Source organism: Littorina saxatilis, linkage group LG9 (genome assembly GCF_037325665.1).
Source record: "Littorina saxatilis isolate snail1 linkage group LG9, US_GU_Lsax_2.0, whole genome shotgun sequence".
NCBI lineage: Eukaryota > Metazoa > Mollusca > Gastropoda > Littorinimorpha > Littorinidae > Littorina > Littorina saxatilis.
In genome coordinates, this window is record NC_090253.1 from 11,348,390 (window position 1) to 11,365,074 (window position 16,685).

At 43.5% G+C, this 16,685-nt stretch overlaps 1 long non-coding RNA gene across 1 annotated transcript; it reads left to right on the forward strand.

Annotated features, from left to right (window-relative positions):
* The first annotated feature begins 10,639 nt into the window (after nucleotides 1-10,639).
* Nucleotides 10,640-16,235, forward strand: LOC138975258 (uncharacterized). The gene is made up of 4 exons (XR_011458582.1): nucleotides 10,640-11,705; nucleotides 12,226-12,397; nucleotides 13,394-13,492; nucleotides 13,984-16,235. It is a non-coding gene; the product is annotated as an uncharacterized lncRNA (long non-coding RNA).
* Nucleotides 16,236-16,685: the final 450 nt, after the last annotated feature.

Genomic DNA, 16,685 nt, shown 5'->3' on the forward strand with positions numbered 1-16,685 from the left:
CTCTCTCCCTTCCTCTCTCTCACTCTCCCTCTCTCTCTCTCTCGCAATAAATCAAGCAATAAATCAAGCAATTGATCAATCAATGAAAGTTCAGTCAATCAAGCAACAAACCAACCATGTATCAATGTTTCCATCAACCAGTATACCTTGTTTTTTAATCATCAACCAGTATACCTTTGTTTTTAATTATCAACCAGTATACCTTTGTTTTTAATTATCAACCAGTATACCTTTGTTTTTAACTATCAACCAGTATACTTTGTTTTTAATTATCAACCAGTATACCTATACCTTTGTTTTTGATTATCAACCAGTATACCTTTGCTTTTAATTATCAAACAGTATACCTTTGTTTTTAATTATCAACCAGTATACCTTTGTTTTTAATTATCAACCAGTATACCTTTGTTTTTAATTATCAAACAGCGAAAGCGGCACGGTGCTGAAACAGATGGGGGCAGGTGATTTCTTCGGTGAGATTGGAATCCTCAACCTTGATGGGGGGATCAACAGGTATGTCGACATGGAAATCAGTATAAACCACTACTCAGTCTCGCACTTTAATTGCCATGTTTTTTTACTTTGACATATGCACCATTCCTCAGTCTTGCACTTTAATTGCCATGTTTTTTACTTTGACATATGCACCATACCTCAGTCTTGCACTTTAATTGCCATGTTTTTTACTTTGACATATGCACCATACCTCAGTCTTGCACTTTAATTGCCATGTTTTTTACTTTGACATATGCACCATACCTCAGTCTTGCACTTTAATTGCCATGTTTTTTACTTTGACATATGCACCATTCCTCAGTCTTGCACTTTAATTGCCATGTTTTTTACTTTGACATATGCACCATTCCTCAGTCTTGCACTTTAATTGCCATGTTTTTTACTTTGACATATGCACCATACCTCAGTCTTGCACTTTAATTGCCATGTTTTTTACTTTGACATATGCACCATTCCTCGGTCTTGCACTTTAATTGCCATGTTTTTTTACCTTGACATATAAACCACTACTCAGTCTTGCACTTTAATTACCTTGACATATGCACCATACATCAGTCTTGCACTTTGATTGCCATGTTTTTTACTTTGACATATGCACCATTCCTCAGTCTTGCACTTTAATTGCCATGTTTTTTTTCTTTGACATATGCACCATTCCTCAGTCTTGCACTTTAATTGCCATGTTTTTTACTTTGACATATAAACCAATACACAGTCTTGCACTTTAATTGCCATGTTTTTTACTTTGACATATGCACCATTCCCCAGTCTTGCACTGTAATTGCTATGTTTTTTTACTTTGACATATAAACCAATACTCAGTCTCGCACTTTGATTGCCATGTTTGTTACATTGACATATACACCAATACTCAGTCTCGCACTTTTATTAGTGCAATGTTTTTTACATTGACATATACACCAATACTCAGTCTCGCACTTTTATTGCCATGTTTTTTACATTGACATATACACCAATACTCAGTCTGGCACTTTTATTGCAATGTTTTTTACATTGACATATACACCAATACTCAGTCTCGCACTTTTATTGCAATGTTTTTTACATTGACATATACACCAATACTCAGTCTCGCACTTTTATTGCCATGTTTTTTACATTGACATATACACCAATACTCAGTCTCGCACTTTTATTGCAATGTTTTTTACATTGACATATACACCAATACTCAGTCTCGCACTTTAATTGCCATGTTTTTTACCTTGACATATAAATCATTACTCAGTCGTGCACTTTGATTGCCATGTTTTTTACCTTGACATATAAACCAATACTTAGTTTTGCATTTTAATTGCCATGTTTTTTTACCTCTGTGTGGTGTCAGATTATTGTGTGTGTGTGTGTGTGTGTGTGTGTGTGTGTGTGTGTGTGTGTGTGTGTGTGTGTGTGCGTGCGTGCGTGTGTGTGTGTGTGTGTGTGTGTGTGTGTGTGTGTGTGTGTGTGTGTGTGTGTGTGCTTGTTTGAGATCGTGTGGTTTTCTTTATGTTCGCTGTTGTTTCTGTTCCTTTAAGGGCCAGTTAAGAACCAAGCGGTAAAGTGTCAGGATTTGCACACTACTAACATGACAATGATAATGTTTCAGACGAACAGCGGATGTCCGCTCCGTGGGATACTCAGAGCTGTTCGTCTTGTCCCGGGACGACGTTCTGGGGGCCTTGAAAGATCACCCGGATGCAGAGGTAAGAGTTATCGTTACTGACCGTGAATAATTGTAGGTCTAGGTCGACTTGTGCTGTGAAAGGAAGCCACATGCTGCGCTATCATATACGGCAAACAACATTGATAAAAATGACAAGACAATTTTAATTTTATTTGAAAATTAAGCTGGGTGTATTGATAAAATGAATGTGTGTGGTTAAAAAATTTAGAAACAGTATAGACTTTTGGATCAGACTCAGTGCGTGCATGCAAAGTCACACAGACGCATACACACGCATACACTTACGCACGTGCACACACAGACACATACAGACACACACAGACACAGACACACACACACACACACACACACACACACACACACACACACACACACACACTCACTCACGCTCATACATAGTTATCCACAACTAGATCCACAGGTAGTGATTGCTTGTAGTCTAGATTTGTTGCGTTTTATTGATGTAAATCTCATGGTATTAAGATATATATTTTGTTCTTACTCTTTTTTGTTTGAGTTGCACTTTGGTGCTAGTTTACTTCTATAACACCACATTGCATATAGATGATACTGCTTATTACTGTTGCAGTCAAATATACTTTGTGTTTCGTAGCCTTTTTATCCTATTCTATCTTTATCTAGGATAGATCATTCCATCATGTATAGTAATGCTTCAGTAACCTAGACGTACAATGGTGGAGTAGCAATGTATATGGAACAGTTTGGTGGATAGTGTTGCTTGTGGGTATTTATTCTGCTTGGTAGTTTTCAGCGGAAGCATAGCAGCAGTATCAGTTGGGTTTTTGAAGGTTTCAGTTTCTTTATGAACCCATTTGTGGATTTAGTTCTCTCAATCACCCGAAGGTCGTTCTAGCGGTCTTGGAGATCACATCTTCATCTGTCACTGTAGAACGTTCGTCCTGTTTGCCACAGAATTTATACACTGACTTGAAACTTGGCAAGTACGCTGACCAATTCAGTAAGTGGACAGAATAATTCAGCCATTGCAAAATGAAACGAGTTTCTTTTTTTGTCTCTGGATCTGGAAAACACAGTTTGAAACCATCTCATCTTATTTTGTTTATCGCCACCACACTTGTTTGTAGCAATTAGAAGTTAGAACTTTCACAGTTTGCAGAATAAAGCGTTGGGTGCGTGTGGGTAATGAGTAACACGACCGTCGTTGATCAAACACTTTAAAGTACTGTCAGGGAATTGGTAGTGAAGTGGTAGGGTTTTGGCTGCAGGCGTGTAGGGGTCAAGGTCACCACTTCTCATATCCTATAACGTCATCCCCACAATAACCAAAGGGCAGAAACAGTCTTATGAGACCTAGCATTGGGGCCATGTATCCTTCAACTCAATCAATAAATCCATCCAAAACTATAGAGAGAATAGGAGGGTTGGGGTGGGGTGGAGGTCGGTTGGGAAGGGGGGTCTCAGTTTCTGCATGTATCTTTGCTGCTGGTTCTTGAAGGTTTAGACAGCCTGGGGAATGTTACTCACACGCCCAATATTTATTTGACACCCGCCCAATATTTATCGGACTGTACTAACTCTAGACAGCAGTCTTTTGTGCGGCAAGACCAGACCATTCGCTGGGTCTTTTCAAAGCTGCAGATACAGTATTTATACAAGCCCTACCCCTCGCGTGCTCTTGCCTGCAAGGATGCCCTCCCCTGTTGTGGCCATGTCTGACAGCGGTTATCTGCCCCTCCTTCACAGGGGGCGCTGACGGAGTGTGCTCGTGCTCGTCTGGACGAGCTTCTGCGAGATCTGGCCTCTCAGCCGCCGTCGCTGTCGGACAATAATAAACCTTTCTCTCTGCTTAATGAGGACGAGAAAATTGCGTTCTTAAAGAGGTACTGCCGGAACACACGGCGCCCCAGTTAGATTGCATCACGTGACGTGTATCTCTGCACCGCAACGTCGTTTGTTTGACGGCGTCCGTCTGTCCTCCATCCAGTCATGTCAAGATCGCCTACCCTTTCACGTCTCTCTCCTTTCATTCGCTGCACTGTCCATGTTGAACGAGCCGATATTGTCAGTGATTGTGTTGCAGTGTAATTTGGTCTGCAAGCATGTATCTCACTATTTGCATGGCATTTGTGATAGGGCTGCATGCGCGTTCAGTCAAGCGTAGAAGTAGAGATAGCAAGTCAAAGAGGCGCGAATGATATACATAGGATGCAAGCATGTCTCACTATAATTATGCATGGCGATGTGATAGAGGCGCATGCGCATTTGTGATAGGATCGCATGCGCGTTTAGTCAAGCGTAGAAGTAGATACACTTAGTTAGAAATGTGCGACTGATATGTACATGAGTTGTTTATCAGCATCCACTGGTTTAGTGCAGTACATTGTGATTTCATGTCTTTACCATGCATGGCAACTGTGAATCTGTTTGTGCCGTTCTTGTCCGATTTTCACTGGCTAAGGTTTACTAGGTTTAGTGGCTTAATTGTTTGAGAAGAAACCGCATACTGGTATCAATTCGGCAAATAAAGTGGTTTTGTGTTCACATTTTAAGCATGTCAGCATAATTGTAACCGAGTCCACGAAGCAAAACAATCACCTTTGGGGTCCAAGGCCAGTCAAACAGGGTTGAGATTTTTAGAGCTAACTTCATTGCCCTACCAAAATAGGGGCTGGGTGGCCGAGTGGTAACGCACTTGCGCTCGGAAGCGAGAGGTTGCGTGTTCAGGCCTGGGTCAGGCCGCAATTTTCTCCCCCCTTTCCTAACCTAGGTGGTGGGTTCAAGTGCTAGTCTTTCGGATGAGACGAAAAACCGAGGTCCCTTCATGTACACTACATTGGGGTGTGCACGTTAAAGATCCCACGATTGACAAAAGGGTCTTTCCTGGCAAAATTGTATAGGCATAGATAAAAATGTCCATCAAATACCCGTGGGACTTGGAATAAAGTAAAAAAAATTCCATCTCACACGGCATTAAGTCTCAGGAAACATGAATACACGCATGCAGGAAAAAAAAATATGGGTAGCGCCGTATGTATGGCAGCTCGCTTTCCCCGGGAGAAAGCAGCCCGAATTTCCATGAGGGTAACCTCACTGGACTGTAAATCTTATCCAATCCAATCCAAACTGTCATTGGTACACAAAGGTTCCCAAGAGAATACAAGGAGACAGCAGCAGCCAGACCCCATCACCAACACAACTCTACAATTGACCGGTGAAAAATGGGGTTTTATGTCCGTCAGGACTAAGTGCCTAATTCGGATATGACTTGGGTTATATGATATTTGGAGAAGAAAAACCATTGGTGATGGTTCTGGAGGATGACGGGGGTGGGGGTGATAAAAGAGTTAACAAGTTACAGATAAGGTTTACTAAAATAGAGGTTCACGTATCACCTTTGTTGCCCTGTACATATTTATATGTTTTTGGAATAAAAAAATGATGAAGAATAAGATGAGTGTAATTTTGGATCATTTTATAAAACAATAATTTTAATTACAATTTTCAGATTTTTAATGACCAAAGTCATAAATTAATTTTTAAGCCTCCAAGCTGAAATGCAATACCAAAGTCCGGCCTTTGTCGAAGATTTCTTGGCCAAAATTTCAATCAATTTGATTGAAAAATGAGGGTGGGACAGTGCCGCCTCAACTTTTACAAAACAACGGATATGACGTCATCAAAGACATTTATTCAAAGCATGAAAAAAACATCTGGGGATATCATACCCACGAACTCTCATGTAAAATTTCATAAAGATCGGTCTAGTAGTTTACTCTGAATCGCTCTACACACACACACACGCACAGACAGACAGACACACACACACACACACACACACACACACACACACACACACACACACACACACACACACACATTCCCACGACCCTCGTCTCGATTCCCCCTCTATGTTAAAACATTTAGTCAAAACTTGACTAAATGTAAAAAGAGGATACGGCTATATAATCATTGCCTTCACCAATATTAACGGCAAGGATGAAAGACATAGGACAATGTCATAAACGGACAGCATTTCTGTTTATGTTCCCCCAGTTGTTTATCAAACTGCCTTCAGTACGTCAGTATGACCGAGCTCGCAATAACTGTCGCAACCAGAACTATTCGAACCAAAACGGCCCAGCTTCTACTTCGCGAATTGGCAAAAACATCATTAAAACAATATATAATATAGTTTCAATCTGAAATTAATTACCAAAGCGCACCATTCGTTGTTTTAAATCCGAAGTGAATTGCCAAAGAGCAACATTCATTGTTTTAAATCTCAAGAGAATTGCCAAATAGCAACATTCATTGTTTTAAATCTCAAGAGAATTGCCAAATAGCAACATTCATTGTTTTAAATCTCAAGAGAATTGCCAAAGAGCAACATTCATTGTTTTAAATCTCAAGAGAATTGCCAAAGAGCAACATTCATTATTTTAAATCTGAAGAGAATTGTCAAAGCAAAATATTGCATTCTTTTTATCTGAAGTAAATTGTCAAAACGCAGCATGCGTTGTTTTAATCAGAAGTGAGTTATACACACACAAAATTGTGCATTTAATAGAATTCATTGTTTCATTCTTAAGTGAATTATCGAGGATTAGCATTTATTATTCCAATTTGAAATGAGTTGCCAAAGATTGCAGCATTCATTATTTCAATCTAAAATGAATAACCAAAGCAGCTTTTATTGTTTCAATCAGAAAACGTGCTAAGCTGTGCGCGTGTCTTTACAGTATTCATCATGACAACTCCGCTGACACAAGCTTGTGTTTTAAGAAGACACTTCTGTCGATGTTTGACCTTGTCAAGCTCTGAGTAGGACTTGTTGTCCACAGTTTTGGTAACATCATACTGTTCAAGTCGTGTCGTGTTTGCGGTGACGAGCTGTTTACATCGAACAGCGTTCTGGCCAAGCAAGGAGAGTTCAAAGCCGCATGGCGACGGCAGCCATTGATTTTGTTTGTTGAAGATCCCTGCCTTCCTGTGCAAGCTTTCGTGCTATATAACTACCAAAGACCTGCCCAGGCTTGTATAAGTGTTAAAGCCGAACATCCGTTTCCATGAAACCAAGCCCTGCTATGGTAGAAGGACATCCTGTGTCTTTAAATGTCCAGACCCTTTGTTTGTTTTGTTTGTTTACTTTTTCACGCTTTGATTCTTCCTTGCACCTTTATCAAGATGAATTGTATTTGTTGATCTTTGCAACATTTTACCTGCTATTCACCTATCCCTAGACATTCCTGTCTTCTTTCATTTTGCTTTCATACGTCCATACGGTCAGTCACTGTTCCGTTACTTGGCCGATTTGGTGTATTGTGCCCTTTTACTTATTTGTGGTTTTTTTTGTGCATTTCATATCCGTGGTTATAAGGACCTGTGGTTCCCTACCGTGACTATTTGTTTCTATGGTAACATTGCTTTGCTTTTTCTTTTTCTTTCTTAAAACATTTTACCTTGACACTCGTCTCGCCAAATGCAGTCTTTACACCGTATTGAAATCATTTGCCCATGACGGCGCTGGTTTGTCCTGACTGATGTCTTCCCATGTTTACAGCGTCATTACTTGTTCTGTCCATGCTGTGTGTGTCAGTGTGTGACCACAAGAGGCGAGTGAGTGGTCAGTGTAAGTGCTGTGCCTCTGTTGCCCACAGTCCTTTTTTTATTTATTTTAAACATCATATATTACCCCAATCCTGTCCTAAAGCGGCCAAAAAATTGCCTGTGGGACATAAATATTCCTTTCCTCCTCCCACAGTCTATCATACGGGACTACGGTCAGCGCCGCCTGCGTGAGATCGAGGCTCACCGTCAGCTGGTCAAGCCGCTCAAACAGCTCGGCTCCGTAAATCACAGGCTGCTCAACATGCGCACCATGGCTTCCGCGCACAACGCCACTTCCGCTTCCTCCAACACAGGGGCGGGGAAAGGAGGAGGTGGCGGAGGCGGAGGCGGAGGAGGGTGTGTGGAAAGAGGAGGAGGAGGCGGCGGGAGTGGTGGTGGAAATAGTGGTGGAGGTAGTGGTGGGAGTGGGGGAGGCAACTCTGCAGGGATGTACACACAAGCCCGCACGGGGTCTGGGGGCAGGACGTACACCTACTGCTACACGAGCGAGGATCCTGAAGGTCACGTGGGCTTCTCCCCCGCGGACCGCAGCTTCCTGCACTCTGTCTGCTTCAACGTGCGTCGCATCTTCCACCGCAAGGTCCGCCGCCAGAAAGCCGGCAGGGAGGAGGTCGACAGTGGTGCTGGTGCTGGTGGTGGTGGTGGGGCGGGGGATGGAGGGACCGGGGTGGCTTCACGGATGGAGGGAAAGCTGGCATGGATGGCGGAGGAGCAGCGCCAGAACGGCAGCGAGGGGAGGATGGGCAAGCTGTGCTGCGCTACAGGCAACAACGAGAACAGGGTCACGCAGGAAGACTATGTCCCCATCCCGGCCCCGCAGGCTTCAGCTCGGGACAGCCCGCCTAAGGGTTTCAACCGCGCTTTTTGCAACTCCCCCGCGGGCTACAGTGCTGTGTTGACGGAGGAGGAGGAGAACAGTCGCTGTCCCTCCCCCACCTCCCCCGTACGCAACGCGGCCTCCGACATGGCTGACGACACAGACCTGCCGCACAATCACACGCCTCCCCACACGGTCAAGCCCGGTCAGACGATAGCGGAGGTCAACAGTCAGGCCGGGGACAACCTGCTCGCCTCTGTCGCCCTGGGCTGTGCCCCACCCCCCGAGATTCACTTCATCGACGACGAGGGAGAAATCAGCCACCTATGCACCGACACTTTAGAGTTTGCCGCCGCGTGTTGTGACGGCGATTCTGCCGACGGCAGCGGCGATGACGACAAAGTGGCGAGGACAGCCATTCGTGGTGAGGACACCAGTGTCCGCGCCAAGCACAGACCTCGTGCAGACAGGCGGCGGTCAGAGCCCGGGACAGCCAAGTCTCGCAAGGACAGACGACTGTCGGACTGCTCCGCGAGATCACGCCCCAGGTCTGGCTCGCAGCGTGCGCGTGACGTGTCGGTCAACAGCCTTGGCGTGTCACGCGCACAGCACGCGGGACAGGCGTCCAACTTGTGTATCCGGATCGACAGCGCCTCCACGCTGGACTCGGGGGGTTCTGACGATGACCAGGGCAGCGTCACCGACTTCCCCCACCCCGCAAACCTCCTCCACCCCGAGTATCTTCCACACGACGTCTCGGACTCCGACAGCGACCCCGAACACCTCGTTCCTCGTTGTCGCTCCAACTCTGCACCCAATATCGTTGCGCATGCGCTCCCTGGCTCTTCCATGCATCTCCCTGCTGCTACTACTGCTCGCCTGTCACCCGCTGGTTCGTCTGTGGCTGTTGCAGGCATTGCGGCCTCCCCCTCCGCTAGCCGTGTCAGTCTGTTCCAAAGGTATTGTTGTCTTCTCTCATCGTCTATCGCTAAGTGTCGCTGTTGTTCGCATTACATATTTTAATGTGCTTTTAAATATTCAAAATGATTTGATCTGTCCGTGTCGGCTATTGTATTCTTTTGTATTGTTTTTTGTTTTTTCTATGAGCTTCGGCTGTGGTATTTTGTTCCAATCTAGTGTTAAGCCAGTGTACGTACCTCGAAATGACCGGCTTTCCTCTATTCAACCCCACCACACACCCTCCCCCCCCCCCTTCCCCTCCCTATTTCCACCTCCCCTATCCCTCTACTGCTCAACTGAACTGTTTTTGTTTTCATCTCCAATGTATTGATGGCAATTATGTAATATTTTGTTTCCTAAATAAATGGTTGTTTCAAAAACTTGAAAATGTTAGAAAATGTCACGGGTTTTGTCTTCACGGTTAAAAGATCGATCAAAATATCATGATTGACAACCTGTCGGTGATTAACGAAAAGAGTTGCCCTTAATTAACTTTGAAAATATCGATTACAATCAATGCTGCAAATAAAGGAGTAAATGAAAGTTAACTCTCCTATCTGTCTTGAATTAGTCATTTTTCTTTCTGTTTAAATCTTTGATTATTATTTTGATTTTGTGCTGGAAGTTATTTTGTATGCTCTCTCTCTCTCTCTCTCTCTCTCTCTCTCTCTCTCTCTCTCTCTCTCTCTCTCTCTCTCTCTCTCTCTCTCTCTCTCTCTCTCTCTCTCTCTCTCTCTCTCTCTCTCTCTCTCTCTCTCTCTCTCTCTCTCTCTCTCTCTCTCTCTCTCTCTCTCTCTCTCTCTCTCTCTCTCTCTCTCTCTCTCTCTCTCTCTCGATGTAGCTTAGTTCACAAGCTTTAATTAAAGCTTACATGTGATGCTTTCCGTGGTTCTCTTCGCCTGTGCTTGAGCCAACGTTCTAGATGTTACTTTGACATGTCTTTGGTTAAATGTACACGACTCTATACATCATGATACGACGGAACCCCCCTTTAAAGACCAAACACAAATCTGACGAAAAACACCATGTCTCAAAAGGGAGGCAATCTTAAAACGAAGGCATTTTGTTTTTAGTTTCGGGGTCGTATAAGGAGGTTCCACCGTTGTTGAGTTGCACCATGTTCAAACTTCTCTAGGAAAGTCAAATGCAATTATAAGTTAAACATTGGAATTTGTTCTAATATTCACATGGAAAACGATCACTGAGAAAGGAATTTGACGAATGCATAAAGTTGTGCTTTGTATTGAATTTGCTTAGTACTATTGCGAAAGAAACGCATTACCGTGGCATGCACGTCTCTTGCACTGAAACTAATACCTGCACTGAGGCATTGCATTATGATAGAGCTTACAGTTAAGACAATACACGGCAATGAACACCAATTAGTGTGTGTAGGAGCACTTCTATAAACACGCCACTCGCTTTTCACTGGCATGAAGGGTACACATGCACTTTTAGCTGTGTGCGTCGAAACTCGCAAAATGGAGGGGGAAAAACATATATATATATTTATATTTTTAAAACGTTCGTTACTGTAAGGACACAATATTGTCGATTTGTTTCTGTACTAAGAGATTGTGAATCGTATAACCTGATAAACACAGTACAGGAAGATGAAGAAGAAGAAGAAGAAGAAGAAGAAGAAGAAGAAGAAGAAGAAGAAGAAGAAGAAGAAGAAGAAGAAGAAGAAGAAGAAGAAGAAGAAGAAGAAGAAGAAGAAGTGCAAGGGAAACAAAGAACGAAAAGAAAGATGATTGTGATAATAAAACAGAATGCGACGTTTATTGCTACATGCAATTTCTTGTAACGAGGGTGAACAAGTGCAGACGACTGTAAACTGTCGGTTGTAATGTAACAATACAACACTAGTCCGATTACGTTTCAGCCATAAATGCATTGTAGTAAAAGTCGATAGTGTTGGACAATTTGGCAGGGGTAGCTATGACTCTGTACTTGTTAGCATCGTTTTGTTCTGATGTTTTATTGGATCTGATTTTGTGCTGCTTTGCAACGTTGGAGCAGACAGAACTAATTCTCGTTCGTTTCTTTGCATGCAACCAGACGCCTCAGCTCGTGGGCCAAGCTGGATGGGTCTAAACGGCTCATATCTCCTGCCAGGTACGTACTGTCACAACACCTTGCTTTCTTCCACTTTAACACATACACACAATCCACAGCCTGCCTGCTTTATGCGAAGAGTCAGAATTTCGGGCTGACAAAATTTCGTTGAGTGGCTCAGATATACCTTTGGCATTTTTATTCAACCCAAAATACCCCCTCCCCCCCCCCCCCCTCCCTCCAAGGAGGCAGCCAGGCTGTACGTATGTTGGTCCAGTCCCACCTGGCTATATTGACCATTCAAGGGACCGACCAAAGATGATGTATTAGATAGGTGATCGTTAAGTAAAGGTGAAATCTGTAGAAGAAAAACTCCGGGGATACTTCGAAGTGGTCACCCTTGTGTCACCAAATTCTATCACTTCTGCAAGTCTCTCGTGTAACTAACATAGACATGTCGAGAACGAAGGTGTGTCTGGGTGACTTCGTCATATCAGCAGTAGAAAATCACTCCAAATGTCCCCGCTAGGCTGTGCATGTTTCGGTATCGTATATCATTAACTATCACTTTTTCTTTCAGTATTGAGAAACTGGAGTCTCAGAGAGGTGGCGCCCCCTGGACGGCTGCTACGGACCCTTTGCTGCACGTGGAGTCACATGACCCGGACCACGTGATCCCCGTGGAGAACGAGCACGTGACCTCAATATTGATACAGCTTCAGGCGTCGCACGCACAACTTCATTCCAGAATGGTGAGACTGCTGTTGACTGGCATTTGATGATTCATGTTGGTTGGTTGGTTTTTGGAGTTTAATGTTCCTTCAGCAGATGCTAGCTGCTATTCGAGACCGGATGATTCATGTATGGCTAGACATTTTGTTATTGCTGTATGTTAATCATACTCCTCATCCCCCTCTGTTACATCTTTATCAACCTCGGCCTTGCGGCTTCGGTCGATCCAAATGAAACAGAAGACGATATATATATATATATATATGCTCCCTTCGGACCGACAAAAACGCTGGTCTGACAACAAGCCACCAAAGTGGGCTCTTTGTGATGAACACTAGACCTTGAATTCTGAACAAACAATGAAAGCAAAGCTTGCTTTTTCGCTCACGTTCTTTCGTTTTTTTGTCTTTCATGTCATATTATTACCAGCTTTTCTTGTCTAGAGTTTGAGTACAACCGAGTGGACTAGAAATCAGAAACAAAGACCATGATGTCGACTTACTTGGGGATCTAAAAAAAAACTGTTGGCGAGATAAACCACGATAAAAAAAAAAACAGTCTTTACTCACAAAGACAAGGACAGTTTAAAACGTCAAAATTTTTGTAAGAAAGAGGACATGAAACTACACGAAACTTGACACGGGTAGCAATGTAAATGTAATGCCGACTTTTGGAATATAAATGGGTTTTTTCTGTCCATGATAAAACGTTCCATACACTATGGCCAAATAAAAATATATGTTGGTTAAGGGTAACGTGACCAAAAAAGATAGAGTCGGTAGGTCGGCTTTTTTTAAATTTATTTTTTATATAATTATATAAAGATTTAGTCAAGTTTAAAGGAGGTAACTTCCCTTTAGTCTCGGTATAGTTCGCAAAACGTGCCAACAGTTGTTTTGTTTGTTTGAGAAATGATAAAAGGTTTAGGGTCTGCGGGAAAAAATAGGGTGGGTCGGGTTAGCCTAAACCAACATATATTTTTGTTTGGCCTAACCTTTCTTGTGTTTTGATGACAGAGCGAACTGGAGGCGGCATACGCCAACAACGCTGAAAGACTGGACAGACTGGGAGCGGCTCAGGCAGACATGCTGGCTATCTTGAAAGGCCAGGTCAATGTATGTGTGTGTGTGTGTGTGTGTGTGTGTGTGTGTGTGTGTGTGTGTGTGTGTGTGTGTGTGTGTGTGTGTGAATGTGTGAGTGTGTGTGTGTGTGTGTGTGTCTGTGTGTGTGTGTGTGTGTCTGTGTGTCTGTGTGAGTGTGGGTGTGTGTATGTCTGTGTGTGTGTGTGTGTGTGTGTGTGGGTGTGGGTGTGTGTGTGTGTGTGTCAGTGTGTGTGTGTGTGTGTGTGTGTGTGTGTGTGTGTGGACAGAGAGAGAGAGAGAGAGAGAGAGAGAGAGAGAGAGAGAGAGAGAGAGAGAGAGAGAGAGTCGATTTGTCCTACGCTGGGGGTATATACGACCTTGGCTGGTTGACGACTATGCCTAAGACATAGCATTTCTACTTAATTGATTGATTGATAGATTGTCTAAAAGATTGTTTGAGTTAGTGAGCTAGTTAGTTAGTTGGATACTTCGTCAGTTTTTAATTAATGGATTTATTCCCACAGACACGGAGCAGCAGCAGCAGCCGAGCAGCCCGCAGATCGAGTTGGAGCAATGCACGGGAAGAGGACGAGGACATGACAGCGTTATGACAGCAGTTCTCTCCCTTTATACCCCCTCTTCTCTGCTTCTCACTTGTCGTCTGCTGATGCAAATGCACCCAAACTTCCCCTTGTGGATGTGAGTGAGTGAACGACGGTGTTTGTGGTGCGTTTTCTTGGATGCTTCAATGACGTCGATTCAGTACTCATCGAATCAAGGGCATAGTCCCGAATTCACACCGTTGAAGAGACGTCACAGACTGAAAGAAGAAGAGTGACCGTTTGAGCTTTACCCAGTGGAACGGAAAAACCCGACACGTGGCGCAATCGGGTTATTGCCCGAAAAAAGTGTACTGGCAACAAGTGGGAATGCTACATAATTACAAAAACGAAAAAAATATATGTTACTGGAATGGATGTATCGTTTCCATGACAACGGTTGCTTAACACTTTCCCGTCACCGGTTTGCGTCGTCATTCAGGCGGGTGACGACAATCTCAAGCTCACTTTACAAGACGGAGAAGTTATCGTGGGAATGAGATGACGTGTTCTGTGGAAATGACGTTGTATTCTGTGTTAATGACGAATTATTCTGTTGGAATGACGAAGTATTCTGTGGGAATGACGATGTATTCTGTGGGAATGACGTTGTATTCCTTACTTCAACTCTTGATCCTATGGATCGTGTGACTGGTTCGCTTTGCAGTCGAATGCTGGCAAGACTGCGCACATTAAAGAAGTTACACATTCGTGTTGGAATGTCCATATCTTCCCTGTTCTACGGCTTGCTCGCTGAGATAGTGTCACTTGTTGAGGTCCACATCGATTGTTGGCAACACTGCATACATCCAAGAAGTCAGAAATTAGTGTTGTAATGGTGATCTGTGCATTGTTCTAAAATATCTTGTTGTGATGGCTGTATTATTAGCTGTATTTTTGTATAGCCTTGTCACTTAGATCGTGTCACTGGTTAAGATTACAGCTTGCAAAGCTGCTCACATTCTAGGGTTAAGGCATTCGTGTTAATCAAATGCGCTCAAGTAGTAGAATACTAAGAAATTGCAGTTGGGGTGCCTGCGCTTTAGTGTTGTGGGGTTTTGTGTAACAACTTTTCTCTAAGATGGCGTCACTGGTTCAGTTCCTAGTCGATTGCCTGCAAAACTGAACACATGTTAAAGCAAGAAACTGCCGTTGAAATGGCAATTCACCCTAACGATGACTCGAAATCAGAGAACCTCGGTAAACACGCTCAGACACAGACATTCACTTGCTCTCGAGCAGTTCAGGCCGTAACAGACTGTCGCATATTTAGTGTCTGCGCTCTCACGTGTAATAACATAACGATGAAACGCTGCCTGGAAGCTGTGGAGAATCCAGCATCATTGTGCTTGTGGCCATGCCGGTGTAACACGAGAAAATTACTCCCACGAGATTTTTACTCCGGAGTAAACATTTTGTACGAAAAAGTTACTCCCTTTACGAAAAAAGCACTCCCCCATTGCACGAGAAAATTACTCCCCAAGACAGGTGAGTTCCGAGTAAACATTTCGTACAAAAATGTTACTCCCCTGACGAATAAATAACGAATAAATTACTTCACCCCAACACGAGCAATTTAACTTCCCATGCCAGGTGTACGAAATTGTTACTCCCTTGTCCCCTGTTAGTCTTGGTGGTGGAAGGAGGGTAGCGCGAGATTCGTGTGCGCGAGATCACTTATTGGCAGTATCCCTTCGCCCGCATCCCATTTTTGCGTTCGAGATTTTTACTGGAAGTAAAAAAAAAAATTGGGAGTAAACATTTCGTGGAGGGAGTAATTTTTTCGTGCCTTGGGGAGTTCTTTTCTCGTACGAAAAGTGTACTCGGAGTAAGAATTTCGTACGAAATATTTACTCCGGAGTAAATTTTTTCGTGGAGTAAAAATTTCGTGTTACACCGGTTAGGTTTGGGCCTCTTATTATTCAAGGACTATAACTGTTGTATATATCCATCAGTACTGCCGCTGTTAATGAAACACTACCTGCATTTCACCACACACAAACATGTCAGTCGTGAACAGGACGCAGCCAGACTATTGAATGTTGGTATTTGTCTAAGTGGAAGCTAGGATGCCTTCACCCCATGACAACGCATGGACGGATCTGCAGCAGTTGACATGATGGTTTCCATGAGAACGACGGTCTGGAAATAATGTCAGCTTGATTCTCCACACTCTACACACTGGTAGCTTCAGGGAAAGTCATTCATTACAATATTCCAATCTACATCAGAAGCAGTCAAGAGGATTATTTTGGTATATGTCCAAGTAGAGTGGTGTTCTCATCCCGTGTAAAAGTCTGACCAGGTCGGAGGTGGTGGGGCGGAGTGCTGGCAGGTAGGTCATCGTGTCCTTGGAAACTAGAATGACTGTTTGGCCTGTGCTTCCATCGTCACGAGAGTGAGTTGGGTACTGACTTCCATGGACAGGTATTACATGTGCTGAGTTGCCAGCCTTTTGTCCATCTCTCGCTTGACCAATACTTGAAGCAGGACGTATTGCTGGCCTTTTGTCCCTCTCTCGCTTGACAAATGCTTGAAACAGGACGTATTGTCTACTGCGCTGGCACATATGGGCAACGACAGTTGGTAAGATTTTACGACAAAGAATCATGTGATTTTCATATATT